We start from the raw sequence: 17192 nt of genomic DNA, 5'->3' as shown, positions 1-17192 counted from the left end.
TACACGGGGTAGGCGTATTTAGAAACACCAGTTGAGTACGTTTAGTCAAATGTATATGTGTATGTAATATATTTTAATCATTTTAAACATCATATGGCTCAGAAACCATATCAATGTTTTTACAGTATTATTTTATACTATTGCTTTTAATGTATGTACTTTACTTAACTATAAGTATTGCAATAATATCGATCCATTTCTCTTGTACGAGAAAAGAGACTGATCAATAAATAACACCTTTTTATTGAACACGCCCGTCTCTTCCTTTTCTCTACAATCTGATGAGACTAAGAATGCACGTACTGACTGAGTAAAATAATTGCCTTGTGCTCACACGACTCTGGAGATACACTCTTGATTAGGGGAGAGCAAAGTTGTCATGTTCTATGGTTGTCAGAAACTAAATCCCTTCTTGTCTAATCAGGGGAGTTAATTCTTTCCTGAACATTCGAGAAAGTTTCTAGCGAACTCTGAGCTACGCTGGCAAACCCAAAACTTAAGTCTAGTATCGACAGTAGTAGACCTAGTTAACGTCTGGCCTAGGCCTTTACTGCTGTAGGTATTATTCCAATGCGCAGAGCCTATTGGGAAGATAGGAACTACACTACATGGCGCCCAACGCGTTTGGAAAGGGCGATAAAACTAACGTAAGACATTTAGAGTAACTCAGTCGTGCTTTCTCACTCAGACCCCTTTTCCCAAATTCTCCAAAGACGTCTGGAGTGGGTGAAAGGTAATATCCTCCAAAACCTCGCAGGAGGGAACTCCTATGTATGGTTCTTGGTACAGTCAACGTTGAAGGATACACTGTTCCGAAATATTGTGCATCTAATCTTTGTTCCATTAGAAACCTGATCTGCAAACAAACATAATACCATCCTGTCGGTAAAATGGGAGACAGTGATGAAGAAAGAGAGGCAGTTAGATTAGCAGCTGAAATAGCAGCAGCAGATACTGCACTAAAGGATGCAGACGCGGATATAATACTCATTCCGGTCAGCAAAAGGAAATCTATAACCTTAAAACTTATAGAAAATGGACTGACACCTAGAGGTGGCACAGTCATATTCGTAATTGAGGCACACGAATATCGGCAGACAGAGGTATACTATACATGGATACATTTTCCAGCAGCAAATGCTGTAACAAAGTACTTCCACTATTACAAAATAGAGGTACCACCTGACATTTACACTCCTTTCGAGGAGGTGGAAGTACCACTCAAATTCCAAGAGCATTTGCTCTTATTTGATGGCGCCCTAATACATAACAATCACATTACAAGGCTCGGTCCTTTAGGTAGACCAGGAGCAACGTGGCCGGTCTTAGCCGGATACACACCACACCCAGACATCGAAGGGATGTCTACTGGAGAGCTGTTAATACAGCTAAAACAATTACTAAAAATTCATAGACAATTAGTCCAGAATGTAATGCGGACTTCAACAATTCAGCCAGCGATTAAACTTCCACAGCTGACCCCTCACCAGGGGAACACAAATAAAATTACACCACAGAACATCCAATCCTGCCTAGGTAAAGTTCCGGCTAAACGGGAACAGATACCATTCTGGTTGGCACAGAAAATCACCCAAATAGAGGCGGTGTTTCCTGACACCACCCCGCTAGAAAAACACAGGATTCTGACTATATGTCTCCCAATGGGAATCGCACCACACATAGAGGACTGTGACACTTGTTTAGGTGGAATACCAGTAAAACCGCAACTGACTGAAAGTCCAGAAAAAATATTTTTTAATAATAATTCACCAAAAAAGACCTGGGATGGAAACAAACAATCCAATTCAAAAGAAAAGAAATTCCAGTCCCGAGGAAGGTCTCCTAGGCGAAGGGAGAAATCTCCGAACCAGAGACACAGGTCACCCCAGAGTGACCCCTCTGGGAAAAGATATAACCTTAGAAATAGGGATAATATTAAAAAACCTGATAGATATCAAGACATTGATACACGTCCCTCTCAATCTTTTCAGAATTCCTCGCAGAAATCGGAAAGAAGAGGACGATCAGAACAAAGAGAAGAGCACGCCAAGTCCAAAGACAAGGAACCTGCTCAGCTAAAAAAGAAATTACAATTTCCAAAAAAGAAGGTAGCCAGTATCAAGGTAGTTAACAATGCCGAGAATACTGAGGACACAACTGAAAAACGGAGAGTGGGCTCAGACAATGCTAGACAGCGCAGCAGAAGTGAGCATAGCTCGCAAAGTCCTTATGAATCATCTGGAGACAGTGGACACGAATGGATATCTTCAAGTGGAAACTGCAGACACCAGAGTTAGCAAACCCCACAAGATATACGAGATAACATTACGTATAGAGGGAGATAAGACTAGGAAAATAAGGGGACTATTTTGGGATAATCTCTCCAAGGGCTATGATATCCTTCTAGCTGAAAAAGACTGGCCACCAGAGTTTGTCAGGGAGTGCCCGCATGGCGAAGAAGTAATTATGCCTGCCTTCTCAAATCAAATTCCAATTCATAAAAAATACACACTTGCTAGAAAGTGGGCAGTGGCTCTAGCTCCTGCTTTATATAAAAATCACGTAGGATGGGATGAGGACTCTCCTCCTCACAAAATCCAGTTAAAATCACAACCTACTGCACAAAGGCAGTACCCAATTAAGCAAGAAGCTAAAAAACAGGTAAATGAAATACTAGATCAGCTACAATACCAGGGGGTGATTGAAACTTGCACCTCACAAATGAACAATCCTTTGTTTCCGGTCTCCAAACCAGACAATACATATCGTCTAGTTTTGGATTACCGACACCTTAACACATGTTGCAAAACCTTTGCAGTGCAAAACTCACACAGTGCTGCACTAATGAATAACATAGTGCGCAAAAAATACAAAACAACCTTGGACATCTCCAATGGATTCTTTTGTCAAAACATAGCACCAGAGAGCAGATATTTAACTGCATTCTCGGTAAATGGCACTCAAAAACAATTCTGTCGGTTAGCCCAGGGGTACAAGAACAGCCCGGGGGTATTCTCAGCGAGAGTAACAGAATTACTACAACTATATGATGATGAAGCATTATCTTATGTCGATGACATTTACTTAACAGATGATGACTTGGAGACTCACTTGAAAAGAGTGAACACCATAATACTTGGGTTCGCAGCAGAGGGTTACAAATTCAACTTTAAAAAATCCAGAATTGCCCATCTGACAGTCCTATTCTTAGGATATGAATTATCAAGTATAGCCTGGCTGACAATTTTCTAAAACTAGAAGTAGTAAAAAATCTAAAGTATGAAAAGACGTATCCTCTGCCAATCGACATTCTGCCTCTACGACATTACGCCTGTGTAATCTATACAGACGGACATGCTCAACCCCCCGTTTGGGGAGAACAAGCATACAACCCCACATGTGAGATTACAAAAGAAGTGTGGCGCGGAGGTAAACTAAAACCTCTATTAACAAAATCACACTCAGTAGAAACTAATTCAGAACAACAAACTGAAATAATAGCATTGAAAATGGCGCTAGATAATGCGGATCGCGAATTCCCGACACTTATAGTGTCAGATTCATATTACTGCGTCAAATCATATAATAGCGATTTGCAGGCATGGATTCAAAACGGTTACAAAGATGACACAGATGCACCAATAAAGCAGAAACTGCTCTGGGAACAAGTAGCTCTTTTACAAAAAGAACTACCAAAGACTCACGTGACACACTCACTGAGTCATCAGCGTGATGGCGTTCACGTTGTAGGGAATTCATTGGCTGAAGCAGCCGCAGCGGCAGCCACTAAATCGGCTCCCGTAGTTCGAAAAAAGCGTACATTAAAATACATTGACGGTGAAACAGTGCTGGCGGTGAAAACGTCATCAAAAGGCGACTGCTCAGCGTTACCGATCAACTATCCACTCAATTATACATACATAATCGATGCAAACTCCATCCCTTTTGCTCGAATCCCTGGAGTGGGGGATAGAGTGATTCCAAACATGGACAGGAGAAACTTGTTAGTCGCAGACGCACATATGGGCGAGGGTCTTAGACACCTTAAATTAAAAGATTCTCTGGAAGAATTACAATCACGTTACTGGTGGCCAGGCATGAGCCTGCATCACACCATGTTTGTAAAAAACTGCCCAAACTGCAACAGAGATCGCAGTGGGGAGAGAAACAGTTTAATACCTCGTCGTATCAAGGCAGATAATATCACCAGTAAAAAGCAGGGCTTGCGATTAACATATACAGGCTAGTTTCCACTTATAATGTCGATCCTCAGCACTCGGCTGACGTCCGGACTGTTATACAAAGATTTGCAAGTCTAAATGGCATATACGCTAAGAGCATGCTACGTTTGACCATTGTCTTCACTCTAGCCCTCCGGCCGGGGGGGAAACATGGCCAAATGAGCACAGCCCAGCGGGAATCTTCTCACTTCCTTCCTGAGGGTACGGGATGGTGTAAAGAAAAAACCAAGGCAGAAAGCAATCTATAATGGAAAGGATATTAGGTTCGGGAGCTGGGTGGGTCAAACATCTAATAAGTGTCCAACGTAGTCTAAATAACTTGCCAAGAAATTCCCTGAAGGGATTCAGTCCGTACGAATTATTATTTGGAACTAGAATGATTATCTCTGACCTCGACAGTCAGACTTCAGTGGTTAAAGAAAAAAGCTTTGATGTCAAAGACCGTTTGGCTATTTTGCAGGACTTAAACAAAACAAGAAAAGACCTGAGCAACATACAGTTGAAACAACAGCCAACAACCACTGAAGAATCACCACCTGTCCCAGCAAGACCTGTCTGGATTCCAAAAGTCGGGGATCTAGTCAGGGAGAAGATAGCGGTAAAGAAGGAATTTGGGCCTTCTTACAGAAAAGCAGTTCCTGTCTTGTCTGTCAACGGGACAAGATCAGTTGTACTACCGCCACTTGCTGGTAAAAAGGAGAACCGAGTTGTATCCATCGACCTGGTAAAACCACAACATGTGGCCGATAACAAACAGTAGGCCAAGTGGACTCCCAATAAGTAGCAGAACACCAAGGTTTGCTACCAGTACAGAGGTCCTAACGAAGAGGCTCATCACATTCGAAACGCCTACAGAAGAACAACAAGGACTATGCAAGAATGCAATAGAACTAAGACCTCTGAAAACCCAAATAAAAACATTTAGCAGAGACACACCAATCTATAATGAAGTACCAAGTGAAAATGCAAGAAACAAAAATCCTGAAGCAATTGGAACAATTGACAGAACTGCATCCGGCTACTTCATAAACTTCGATGATTCCTCTGAAAGCCTCAGTGAATCAAAGACACAGCCATCATCAAAAACCTTTAAAGAAAAAGCTAATGAACTTTTGAACCAACTGAAAGAAACATATCTGATTTCTCCATGGATTGAATTTTGGGTGGGTTTTGGTGCATTTATCCTCATACTTTGGCTCATCATGGTATTAACTTTGGGACGCTTCATTGAGGGAAAATATGCTAAAATGGATACAGCAAGTCAGAACATCAACTTGATCCTCAAACCACACACATCTTCACACGTCGAGAAAAGAGAACTTTCTTCAGCCAACTTCACAGCCAATCCGATACCTGGTGGGGTAGCCTGGGACAACACTGACTATGAAATTTATGGTCCGGTCGAAATCCTGAAATATCCACACCAAATTAAGATCTCCTTGAGTGACTTTGTAAAACCAAACTCATTTGCTGATGATTGGGACTTCGAAAGCATTAATAACATGATGTCTGATTTAGTAATGTCTGCTAAATTTACCAAACATGATTATTTGCAGGGTTCTACAAATTATGACAGTATGTATTGCTATAACCACTATGGTAATCACTTTTTACATAGATCTGCACAACCTAGAAATGTGTTAAATTATAATCAATGGGAACATTGTGCAACACCTCCAAAAGGGAGCTCAAGAACCGTTTACGACAAATATTCATATTTTTCAGGTTTTAACACAAGTAATGCTGAAACATTTTATTTTAAATTATCAAACAAGACAGGGATGAAAACCATGATAACCAACACAAAATTGTTATATTCAGACTCATTTTTTGAACAAATGAATACTTTTGGATTTGATTATTGGGACAAAAATGTTGATTTGAAAAGTGTTTGGGGTACAAAAGAATGGCAAGTACAGGGTTTAGAAGCTTTGTTTAGAGCTTGCATGATCCCAGAACAAATGATATATGATATAATATTTTTAAATGACACTGTTCAACAAACCACCTGTCTTGGCCTAGCCAAAATCAAAGATTTAAATAAACCGTCTATTCCAAAGCCAACAATGTTTAGCAATAGCTCTGATACGGATGAAGAGATAGACGTAAACCATATATTAAACCAAAACAGAACACATCCTGATTGGAAACAATGGTTGATCTGGCCCACAGATACAAATAACTGTCAAGACAGATTCCTGAATAAAACACAGGGGTTCAAAATGACCAGGCCAGACCCTAGATATCCCCAAAGACATCACCCAGGGATAATAACAACCTACAGTGTGGGCAAATTATGCCTTCAATGGCTACAAACTTCCACACTGCCTGAAATTAAGCAACACCTAACTTTACTTACTGATGGTGCTGACTTGCGTGATTTCATTTTGGGACCACGCAAACAGCGTCAGAAGCGTTTCATAGCAGCCTCTGTATATGCAGCATACAATGAGGCCTGGAAGGTTAATCAAATTGAAACAGCAGAGAGAATACGGGAAATTGACCGTATTAATTTGGAAAAATCACTTTCTGTAGTGGACAATGGGTTAATGACTCTGTCCTCCAGAATTTTTTCATCGGACAGCATTGTGTCTTCAGCAATCGATATATTATCGCAAGACTTACTGTTATTACAACATGGTCAATCACAATTGCGTTCTATTGTACAGCTTGGCTGGACGTTACAAAATCTTCGTTCAGGCTATGTGCCTTGGCGTTTAATCAACACAACGTCACTATTCCAAATCTTTAACCTTACTGATAGACAAATCGGAATGGCGCAAAAGGGTGCTGATTATACAATCTTGAGCATTGAAAAACTAGAAAGATTACCAATGACAATGTCAGAACGACCTGTCAGTGAATGGATAATACACGGAATCATAAATATTCCAATCTCAACCTTCAGGTTTCAATACTGCCAAAAATATATACAGGCTGGCATGTACGAGAGATTGGGAAAGGGGTACCTTAAAACAACTTGGAACCTGCCCTATTCACATGCATGTGTCAGTAATAAAGGACAGAAAGTGTTTCTTAGTGGCAACAATTGTGCTATGTCACTAAGCGGCACGCTTCTGTGTAACGGAATTAGTTTGCATGGAGCCTGTGAAGGGAATTCATACAACCTTTCATGTCACCAGCAAGGCGCACCTGCAACTGAAATAGAACCATTCTTTCAAAGACTCTATAATGGGAGTTACATTCTTATTGTAGACCGCAGATGTTGTAGTCTTACGCCCGGGACTCCTTATCTAGTAACTACGACTGCGAAGGTCAAGTGCTGTGGACGTTCTTTGTTCCCCAGCTCCTTTCCAGACAGGGAGGCAAGGGCATGGCCCAATTTGAAAATTACTTCTATTCGAATAGATACTTTAAGCAGAATGAAAACAGTGCTTCTTCAGACGCCTACAAGGCTCACGTCATCAAAAGAAACGTATGATCTACAAGTCGCAAGGACGACTGCAGAGATACATACATTATTATCAACTAATTCACCCGTACATTTCGCGGAAATCCTGAGCGAAATCTTAAATATTTCTGATACCACTGGGGTCTCAAAGGTATTTAAGACAGTATTTTCGATGGCATTAACACCATTCAAAGCCATACTGGGTATTTTTCCAGATTTCGTCCATTCGATCATGGCGGACTTCCCCTGATCCTGGGACTAATTGCAGGAATCCTATTTTTAGTCCTTATTTTTCGTTATGGCAACCCATGTCACAGATCAAACTCTCGCGACAATGGAAGATACAATCCTAGCCATTGGATACCGGGACCGGATATCAAAAATCCTGGGACTCTCCCGGCTTAGAGACCTGAACATGACTTGGTTTCTATCATTTCGACCAATGTGGCAAAGGTGTGTTTTACCTGTATTAAGGTGTCTGCTATGCGGAGAAGAATGCGTGTTAGACACCTGTCTGACGCTACAATCGGATGCGCCAGTGGATGCAGATACATTGTTGGTTCCTACCAAGGTTCACGCTTTGTGCTGCCCTCAAAGGCTGCCAATCCTGATGACGGCATTCGTGGAATCTTCACCACTACGATTGAAGAGTAGTGAAGTTCAAGATGAAAGCAGCATCGATCAGGTACGACCTTCTGTCAGCAATGCGAATCAGAATGTCAATGGAGGCAATCATGCGCACGAATGCATGGTTACACCTCTTTCCGACTTAGTGGAACTTTCCCATGAAGCTGTTGACAGTTTTTTCGAAAGCCTTAATGATATGATGTTCTCTCCAGAACAGAAATAGAGACTTTTGAGCAAGCTCGCACACGGCGTTCCCTGAATTCGGCCTTCAACTTTGAAAATAAAGTCACATGAACAATTTTTCCCACCAGTTCACGGACAGCAATTTTTTTAGCAGCCCCAAATTAATTTTTACAAAAAATTTCGGGCCACTTATCTTCTGCTTAAAGTAAGAAACTATTCCTAGAGAACTAAGATTTCTATTTTTAGATACTTTATAAACTTTAGTTGCCCGCTGGTATGTTCACAAATATTTTATTATGTGATGAAATGGTCTCGAACTTTCTTTCTGTATAGCCGTATTAAGAGCCATTTCATGTGTATTTCTCATATACCATATACCATATAAGCAATAATGTATACAAATGCGTGTTTACTTTGGCATTTAATTCATAGCTTAGGTGCATACGATACATATGACTGCAATTTTTCAGTATATTTGAACGTTTCAAAATGCATTTCTGTATTTTGGGGTGGTAAGGTATACACTATACTCTATAGTATGTTGTACTATGTTATACTATGCATAGATTAGTAAATATGACCATAGTTAGCGTGGAGTGGGTGTCATGTATTCCTATAGGTTCTGAATCGATCCCCCTATTCCTGGCCCTATTCTGGTTAAACTAACTATCAAGTTAACTAACAGTCAGCCCATGAGGCAAGAAAAGCCCCCATGATGCAGATACCGTTATCTGACGCAGTCACACTACGGCACAGGAACGTGTTATCTGATTAGGTCATAACGCTTGAGATCTAATTAGACAAGCGACATTCCTCCAGCCCCTGATAAGGCATACGACGTTCTCATAACAAATCAAACCTATGACAACCTGGAAAATCCGTGCGGCCATTGTTTTGATTTCACAGAGAACTTCAGTAAAAGAATGTGCTAACGAGCAAGTCGTATGACATCTTTATTGACGTATCTATGTCCATCCTTACGTCAATCTCGGCACCTTTAAGGTATAAATATTGCCGATCTTGCCCTATGCAAACACACGCGTGGTGACGAGACGGAGCAGCCATACTTGCCGAAGCCAAGAGCAGAGCAGACCCCGCTGGCAGCAGCCCCGCCTTCCTGACGCGCTGAGAGACGCGCTGCTATCTCCTGCCGAGAGACCCAGCACCGGCGCTTTCGGGCAGCCCTCGCAGGCGGCCTGGAATATCGAGAGCAGAGAAAGAGATACCATTCCTCATTTCATCCTAACTTCCAGGTACAGAACTGAATAACCCCTCACAGAGAATTCTTTAGTTATTCACTTGGCAAAAACAAACTTAACTTAAACTGTAACTTTCTATTCCCGCCCACGCATTAGACTTAGGTCAGGTACACGGGGTAGGCGTATTTAGAAACACCAGTTGAGTACGTTTAGTCAAATGTATATGTGTATGTAATATATTTTAATCATTTTAAACATCATATGGCTCAGAAACCATATCAATGTTTTTACAGTATTATTTTATACTATTGCTTTTAATGTATGTACTTTACTTAACTATAAGTATTGCAATAATATCGATCCATTTCTCTTGCACGAGAAAAGAGACTGATCAATAAATAACACCTTTTTATTGAACACGCCCGTCTCTTCCTTTTCTCTACAATCTGATGAGACTAAGAATGCACGTACTGACTGAGTAAAATAATTGCCTTGTGCTCACACGACTCTGGAGATACACTCTTGATTAGGGGAGAGCAAAGTTGTCATGTTCTATGGTTGTCAGAAACTAAATCCCTTCTTGTCTAATCAGGGGAGTTAATTCTTTCCTGAACATTCGAGAAAGTTTCTAGCGAACTCTGAGCTACGCTGGCAAACCCAAAACTTAAGTCTAGTATCGACAGTAGTAGACCTAGTTAACGTCTGGCCTAGGCCTTTACTGCTGTAGGTATTATTCCAATGCGCAGAGCCTATTGGGAAGATAGGAACTACACTACAGTGTTATGTTCCTTCCTATCCTTACCATAGGCCAAAACGTCATCCTGAAAACACATTGTTTTAGGAATCTCTTTCAGTACATGGTCCATTATTCTTAGGAAGGCAAGAGCGAGCCTAAATGGCATGCATATACATTGATATGTACCTAAGGGGGTTAAAAAGGATGTGAGGTGACATGAAGAAGGATGCAATTCTACCTGGTGATATGCAGAAGAGAGATCTAACATGAAGTTGGGGAAGGGGAACTAGCTCCTCTGGCTTGGCAGATTATCTTGTTGGCCATGTGCCCTAATCTGCAGCACCAATAACATTTAGGCTTATCATTACCTATTATCTGATTCTTAAGTTTGACTTCTATATTCATTTCTTACCTACTAACTATGTTGACTCCAGGTGACGTTTTTGTACGTACTTTCATCTCTTTTATGCAGTCAGCTGTGTGTTCCACACTCATCGCAATATCTATGGCTTGGATTATTTACCATTTACCAGTAATATCTCCTGTATTCCTGGGATTGTTGGTACACCTGACCAACTGGTCCGTATGAGGGAATATGCTACTAGGCCAATTTCACACACATTATAAAGACCCCTTAGGGCAGCAATGTATGTATTGATTTTCCCTTGTTTCCCTCAAGTTCTTGCTAAAAATACATGTCTTCTAAGTGCAACATTAATTTTGTTCCCAAAATATTGTTCACGTCCGTTAAAAGTTATTTGGCAAACATCCCAGGAGTCCTCTCCATCATCACCATTTTCTTCCCCGGTCTCAGAAATATAATCATATGTATCCCGGCCATCAACACTCAGACTATGAAGTAGGATGTGTTGTGTGCGCAGTAGCAGGAATTTCTCACGCCCAATTGCAATGAGATACGGATTAAACAACATTTTCCATTGTTTCCATGGAGGATTTGGGTCTCCGGCTTCGTTTAAAAATGGAGGAAGCTGTGACATACTAATTAAAACAAAAAATAAACTTCCCTTTTCCTTTCATTATAAAGGGAAAAGATCGATATCTTGAAACCCAATTGTCTATCCAGATCCGATTTGGAAGGCTAGCAAGACGGACGTTTGCTCCTGGCATCCTTTACCCTCAGACATTGTGGTCCAAAGTAATATCATGCTGGGACACACACCACAATAGAAAACAGTGGGAGGAGTGGCAAGATTGAAGTTGTAATCTAAGTTCATCCAATTGAATAAAGATGAATAAGAGAAACTAATATTCACCAGGAGTAACCTTGAATAAAGATATCTAAAATATATAAGTGTATCTGAATTGATTGATTATGAAAGCAAGAAATCCATAACCAAACTAGATTGATTGGTAAAGACAAACCCATCATCAAGTACTCACCAGTACCTTTTAAATTAAACCGAAGAAAATATTCATCTACTATTGAAGCCAATTGAAAAGGGCACATATAGTACTAGCTCAGATTATTTTTTAACTTGAAATAATTTTCCTGAAGAAGGTGACGATCCTTTCAAACACTGCGTCAACAGTTCTTTTCTTTTTATCGTGTATAATGTATGTTTTAAATAAAAATTGATGATCAATTGTTTTTAACCTGGGTTGTGTTAAAATATTATTATTTGTATATAATAATTCTTTGACAAATAAAATAGAATAATAGAACATTGTTTCGAATTTGCATTGTTTTCAACTATAGGGAATTATGCATAAATCAATGTGTAAATTTGGCAACCTGGTAAGACTAGACCTTGCACAAGTTTGATCTGAAAAACTTGTGTTGATCCAGTTTTGCTGGATAGACAATTGGGTTTGAATATATCAATCTTTTCCCTCTATAATAAAAGGAAACGGGAAGTTTGTTTTTTGTTTAAGTGTCCATACCCATCCCTTTTCCAAAATAAGGGTTCCTCCTTTATCACCTTTTATAACATACTAACTAAAAGGCATCAGTGAGAACTTTGCACCTTGCACTTAAAGGTCTTTTTTTTCAGACGCAAATGCAATGTGGCGTGTCACAACCTATAATGTATGTAAGGAAAAACAAGGTTGCTGTAAATATCCGTTTACAGACATGTCAAAACATGTTGTCCTATTTCTACTTTTGTGAGGTGAAGTATTCCTCTCCCACCAAGGCATGGTCTGCATTCACATGAGGGGAAACACAACCCAACAGATTTAAGGTGCCGTTAGAAGAAGGCCACCCTCACAGGATCCCTGCGAGGTGAGGAATGGCTTTCCACAGTTGGCAAAATCAGAAATACATGTCTGGCCATCACCACACAGCTGGGAGCAGAGCATGTGGGAAATTACCACATGATATCCGATATGTGAAGCAGTGGTGCTTATTTTCAAATTGCCCCACGACTGTGTTCAGGCAATGGGCCTTGGCTGTCCTGGGTGTGTGCTGGATTGTTCAAACCTTTTTTGCAGGGTGCAGCAGAGGAAGGCGTGAATGGTAATTTAAAGTTCCAAAAGCCCCTTGTAAATCATAAAGTTTAAAGCAAAAGTATAGGTTTTCTATTTGCCAGAACTGTCATTAACATTCAGTAAGTAGCTCTGGCTGCTGTGTTGGTTACACACTTGGGGGAATAAGCCCTATTTCTCCAATATGCCACATTCCAATGCTTTTCCCTTACACTGACGCAATTATGGCAGCCTAGCGCCAATGCATGCCGCATTGTTTTAGTGCAGGAAGGGGCATCTTCTTGAAAAAGAAAATTCCTCAGAGGCTTTTTCCTCTCTGAAGCACACATAGAAAGAATGAGGAGAAATAAAGATATTTCTCTCCACTATGCCTCTCCTGGGGAGGCATATATTTTTGGTGCATTCCCTGGTTTAGAAGTGCTTGTAAATCTGGGAATGCATCTAAATCATTGATGTTGCATGGGAAGACCCAATCAACACCCATGGAAATGCCTCCCTGGTGCAGAGTAATGCAACGCAGTGATATGCAAGGCTTTACATTACTTAAAATGTATGATGCCACACAGGGCATTGCAAGGTGGCCTTGTGTGGCTACATAAATCTCATAATACATTTGCATCGCTCTTGCACCACTTTGCGTGGTACAAGAGCAACACAAGAGGACTCATATTTATGCCTCCTAGATTTGTAATTTCTTCCTGCTGTATATTGCTAAGCAGATATTATTTGTTACAAAAGGAGAACGCACATCATATATTATAGAATATATTATAGAATCATAAAATCAGCAGGGTACCTTAGCAGTTAATTGTGGAAAGAATCACTCCAGTGTTTAGTGGTTAAGGTTGGTGTTACACTTCCTACTGACGTACTAGTTTGCGGTGAGGATGTTGCTGTCCCCACACAGCCAAAGATGCTTGTCGCCATTGTTGCAAAGAGGAATCCCACGAAAAGAAGTATTATAAAGTCCGCTTTATTGACTACCCTCTAACCCCATCACAAATCCTGTCAGATATACATGGAATGTTCAGAATGGCATTTGGAAGAAAGGAAGGCTCCCAGGTGTGAACAAAGGGAGGTAGGATTAGTAAAGGAAGGAACCAAAGGACAAGTATTACAACAATTATATTTTAATACTATTGTATGTTGTATATTTTTCTCTTTTATGTTCCATTGTTTGACACTTTTTAACATTTTTTTAAACTGTTTTAACATAAATGTGTTCAGTATATATTACATAATTGTATATATTTAATACTGTTATTTAAATTATACTTTACAATTTTTCTACTTTTATGCAACATATTTGACATGTTTAATAATGTTTTACATTTGTTCATACATTTAATCAACATTTTTATATTATTTCCCATTCATTTTTAAGAAGGGGATAGTTTTTGTTTAGTTTCATTTATCAGATTTATTTTTAGAGTCACCTTCCGTTTTGTAATCTTTTTTTAGTATATTTTCCTGGGACCAGGTGCTGCTGTTTGATGGAACTGTTAATTCCTTTTATATGTTTAAATGAGTTTATTGGCATGTTCAATAAAACCAACCGATACACAGATATAGGCGTTAACTTGCTGGATGGTGTTCAATGCTCACGTGCTCTTGCGCTAGATTGGACAGGGTACCATTGCCTTAGGTCAATCGATGCAATCAGTTCTGCAGCGGCACATGAATTACTTAGTGAGAGACAGCCTAGTACTGTGAAACAAAAACCTGAACAACTCCCGCCCCCCGCACTGTCCGATGGTCCGTGGTCCACGCCTATCCCATTCTTGCCTCTTAACCTTGATGTCCCCACTTGGGACGCTCATTGTTCCATCCCGAGTCTGTGAGCCGCAGCAATCTCAGATATTTGGGCTGAGTTATTTAGTTGAACTCTGTTGAGAGCAGTTTTAAGAAGGGGCTCCAAACCTTTTGGAAACCAGCTTCTGAGTTATTCAGTGTGGCCGATATGCGTTCCATCCCTAAGATGTGACACTTCCGATGCAGCCAGCCGACTGTGGGAGGTGTGGATGTCCCCCATTGTGTCAGTATGTTCTGCAGAGCTGCCCCTAATGCCAGCCCCATCTGACGGCCTCTCATGCTTTTGAGTGGGAATGCGATTGGATTAGGGAGACCCAAAACCACATATACTGGGAGCCAGAGAATCTCTGTATCAAATACCACATCCACCTCATGTAGGATTTTAGTCTAGTAATTGGACAGCACTGGGCATTCCCATAGAATATGGAGCAGTGTACCCTCGTTATCGCACCCTCTCCAACAGGTGGGGCTCCTATTTGGGCTGCCTCTGTGAAGGCGCGCCGGTGTGAGGTACAAATTAGTAGCTTTTTTCATAGCTATTCCGATACTGGCCACGTTACGGGCTGTGTGTTTTGCTCTGTCATAGATCCCTTCTGAATCCTATCATGTGAAGTCGCCCCCTAGTTCCCTCCCCCATGTCTATTGGCTCGGTGTGGCCTGTGACAGCGAGCTGGAGCGGAGAATAGCTTATATTTCAGAGATTAGCCCCTTGACACTGAGTTTGGTGATTAACCATTTTTCGTACTTGGACGATTTGTGGCTGCCCTGTTGCCTCATCCCCTCCTGGAGCACCCAGTGCCTTAATTGTAAATATCGAAACCGTTCGGATTCAGGAATTCCTTATTTTAATTTCATTTGAGGAAATGAGAGTATGCCTGAGATGTCGAAGAGGTGCCTTACCGAACAGCACGAGTTTTCCCGCCACTCCACAAACGCCTTATCTGACATTCCTGGTGTGAAGTCACTGTTCCCAAATATGGGGGTCAAAGGAGATGGGAATGTTGTGAGTTTTTTGTGCTCGCTACTCCGTCCCATACTTTCAGCACGGACCTGGTGATCGGCGAGCCCATCAAGCTGCGAGGTCGCTATTGCCTTTTCAGGAAGGGGACCTTCCACAGTGATACCCACCAGCGCCCGATCCTGGACTAACCAGCGTTTTTCGGATTCTGGTCTCGCCCACTCCACAAGATGTCTTGATTGGGCTGCTTTATAGTAGTTGAGGAGGTCTGGTATCCCCAGGCCCCCGCTTTCGGGGCGCATGTACCCTAATGCCCTGCCCATTGGAGGGTGGGCCCCCACCCTCACAAAGTTATTGATACTGTGTTGTAGTGACACAATCACCCCCTCGGGGGGCAGGGTCTGAAACAAGTACAGTGCCTTTGGCAACAGCGGCATTTTAGCTGCTGCTATCCTCCCTAATAAGGAAAGACGGTGCTTTTCGGCCTGATGTTGTAGCTTAGCGTAATTCAGGCAAGCTGTCTGGGGTACTGTGGCTGCTAATTCCAGCCCTAGGTGTGGGATAGAGTCTACTACTTTAATGCCAGACAGCCATCCCATGGTTGGGTCCGGTGTGTCTCGTGTTGGATTCAGATTTAGGATCACGTTGACCCGGAAGCCAGAAACCTTAGCAAATTATTCTAACTCTTCTAGAAAAGCGGGGAGTGAGGTCTTCGGTTCAGACAGTGCTGCTATCACATCGTCTGCATATAGGCTTACGGGGTGCGTTTCCCCCCCAAATGGGATGCCTCTAATTCCAGGGCTGTCCCTGACCCTCTGCACCAGTGGCTCAATGTACAGTGTGAATAGGAGTGGGGACAGCTGGTACCCCTGTCTAGTTCCTCTCAGAATAGTAAATGGTCATAAGGTGGGGCCATTCACTCTGATGGAGGCTTTCAGCACCCAATCCCGAAATTTCTATCCCAAACCAATTTTTGTCATCACTTGCCCCAAGAATCCCCAATTCACCCTGTCAAACGTTTTTCAACATCCACCATTAGTAAAAGTGCACCACTTTGTGTTTGATAGGCTTTGTCTATAAGGTGGAGTATCCGCTTGGTATTGTCTCTGCATTGCTGAGACAGAATAAATCCAGCATGGTCGTGTTCAATTATATGCAGCATATGGGGGCTGAGGCGTGTGGCGAGTATTCCAGTAAATACTTTGGAGTCAATGTTGAGTAGAGAAATTGGGCGGTAGGAGCCGCAGTGCTGTCTATCCTTGCACAGTTTGGGTAAAACCACTATTGCCACTGCCAGCATCGAGGCCGCGGATCGAGTTTGTGCTTCTGAGGGAGTTGAACAGCCTCGTCAGCACAGGGGCTAGGATGAAACAACATTTCTTGTAAAAAAGGGCAGGGAATCCGTCTGGGTCTAGTGACTTCATTACCTTGAGACGCGAAATTGCGGCAATAACTTCATCTATGCAGATGGGGGCTTCTAAAGTTGCTGCCTGATCTGGAGTTAGTGAGGATAGTTTGACGGACTGCAGATATTCTGTGATGTCTTGTTCTGCTGGTGTATCCCTGGCATAGAGATTCT

This window comes from Lissotriton helveticus, chromosome 11, assembly GCF_964261635.1.
Source record: "Lissotriton helveticus chromosome 11, aLisHel1.1, whole genome shotgun sequence".
NCBI classification, from domain to species: Eukaryota; Metazoa; Chordata; class Amphibia; order Caudata; family Salamandridae; genus Lissotriton; species Lissotriton helveticus.
This window is presented reverse-complemented; position numbering follows the sequence as displayed.